General features: G+C 45.4%; 1 pseudogene; it reads left to right on the top strand.

Moving 5' to 3' along the window:
* Positions 1–1,148: 1,148 nt before the first annotated feature.
* On the top strand, positions 1,149–1,886 carry LOC139390209 (putative claudin-24; annotated as a pseudogene).
* The last annotated feature ends 268 nt before the right edge of the window (positions 1,887–2,154 follow it).

The following is a 2,154-nucleotide window of genomic DNA, read 5'->3' as shown; positions in this document are numbered from 1 at the left end:
ACATGTGGTCTTTCTACTAGAAACTCATGGACACATTAAATTAATACTAAATATGAATACATTTTTAAAAAGTTAAGTGTAAATTACCAAAATTATGATAGATTGCCATAGACTTTCTGATAATTACTGAAGATTCTGGTAAATTACCGGTAGCTTTGCAACCTTAACCTTACCATTCATTTTGGATTTTTGGATCTGCGTATAGCTGGGTCTACAAAACATGGCCTAGGATGTGGACTGATTTTGACAAAAGGCCACTTTTGAGATCTGAAAACATCTGATAAACTTTGATTGGAGTTTAATATCCGTTTTAAGGCTGCGTTGGTTTTCTGTGGAATGTGACTCCTTTCATCTGTTCCCAATTGATTTCATGTAACATTTTAAAATAAAACGCTTTCCCTAAAGTCAATGAATGAAAGAGTCGAGGGCTTAGTGGCCAGATAGGATTTCATGTTTCCTGCCAGCTACAAACCCAGAGCTCTAAAAACTAAATGAGGACCTCACCAAGTGTTGGGCTCTTGTTTAGCCTAAGTAGTATTGCTTTGAGCACGAGGTGCTATTAATAGTCTTGACACTTGAGACATTTTGGCAAATCAACTGATTTTCTCTAGATGAAAAAAAACTTGACTCAAAGAGCCAATCTCAAAAAGTCATATCAGTAACATCAACACATGGTTTCATTTGAAATAATGAGTTATACATGAGGCAGCAGTAACCACTCGGAGTTGAATCCATTGAATCGGGGCACTCTGGACACCCTTGCGAGAGTTTCTGGCGTTTCCTCTTTTTGTTTGTACCCCCATGCCCAACTTGCTCATGTTTCCTTCCTGTGCACACGCTCCGTCCCCAGGATCACACTGGACATATCTGGTTTCATCTCAGAACAGTGCTCATTGTTCCCTACAATGATATGTATCAATACGACAAAACAGTATGTCTGTTGTATTGCCTCATGACCTGGGATTATCTCCTGGTTATCAGGTGTATTTTATTAAGATGCTGGATGAGGCGGGCTGGCTGAGTCGGTCCAAGTGCTACCACGGGATAGGGGGACGGGGTGCCCAGTCGGTCACTGGCTGTTCTTTGGCCAATACAAAGAGAGGGACAGAGAGAGTGTGAGGAGTGTAAACGACGACGACTGACAGAAGATGGTGCTCCTGACTGCCAAAATCATGGCAGAGAACTGCGCTCTTTGTCACAGTCGGGGGTCTGGTCACTACTCTTGTAACCACCTTCATCCCCCTGTGGAAGACCTTGAACTCGGACCTGAACTAAGCGGAGGACTAGTAGTCAGGCCTGTGGCACACCTGCATCTTCACAGAGGAGGTTGGGATATAGCCTTTGAATCCCTCATGGCCCTGCCTGTGGACTTGCTGGCCTTTATGGTGCTCATGCTGTTGTCAGGGCACTAGGGCCCTGACCATGGTGGTGACCTTCCCAGGCCTGAAGGGAGTGGAGCTGGGCTCTCGGGAGGCAGCAGGGTTTGAAGAGGGGCCTCCTCATTGTCAGCGGTGTGCTGTCTTGGGTGTCGGGGCTCACCACCCTGGCCCGTCTCCCTGGTGACCTACATGACTGTGGTAGAGTTCTGGGACGAGAACCTGGCCGACGTGGTTTCATGCTGGGAGTTTGGAGAGGCCATGTTCTCTGGCTGGTTCTCGGGCCTCTTCCTGGTCATTGGAGGCTCCCTCTTCTTTGTGGCTGTGTACATGGCAGACCACAACCTGCAGCAGCGAGTGGCCAGCCTCCCAAACACCCCCCAGGAGAAGCCAAGGGGACAGTACTACTTAAAGACAGGTTTCATAGTCAAACTTTCAGTTGATCAAGTTATCTTTATTGTCCCAATTGGGAAATTTGTTGTGCAGTCGGGGTTCAACAATAAAAAATAAAAACAGTGACAACCATACAACCGATATAAACATAACATGAAACAATGAGATGGATAAAAAGGAGTAATAATTGTGCAAAAGTGCAGCAATAAATAGACATTTCATGTGCAGATTCAGAAAGTTAATGGCCTGTGGGATAAAATAGTTATTGTATGTGTTGCTATTGAATTTGGGAAGTCTGAAGGGAGAAGCGCAAAATGGTCAAGGTGGGGGTGACCAGGACAGTCTAGGATACTGTTAGTTCTCCTCACCATTCGCTTTCTGAACG

The sequence above is a fragment of the Oncorhynchus clarkii genome, chromosome 30 (assembly GCF_045791955.1).
Source record: "Oncorhynchus clarkii lewisi isolate Uvic-CL-2024 chromosome 30, UVic_Ocla_1.0, whole genome shotgun sequence".
Taxonomy (NCBI): Eukaryota; Metazoa; Chordata; class Actinopteri; order Salmoniformes; family Salmonidae; genus Oncorhynchus; species Oncorhynchus clarkii.
Note: the sequence above shows the minus strand (reverse complement) of the source record. Positions and strands in the feature narration are given on the sequence as shown.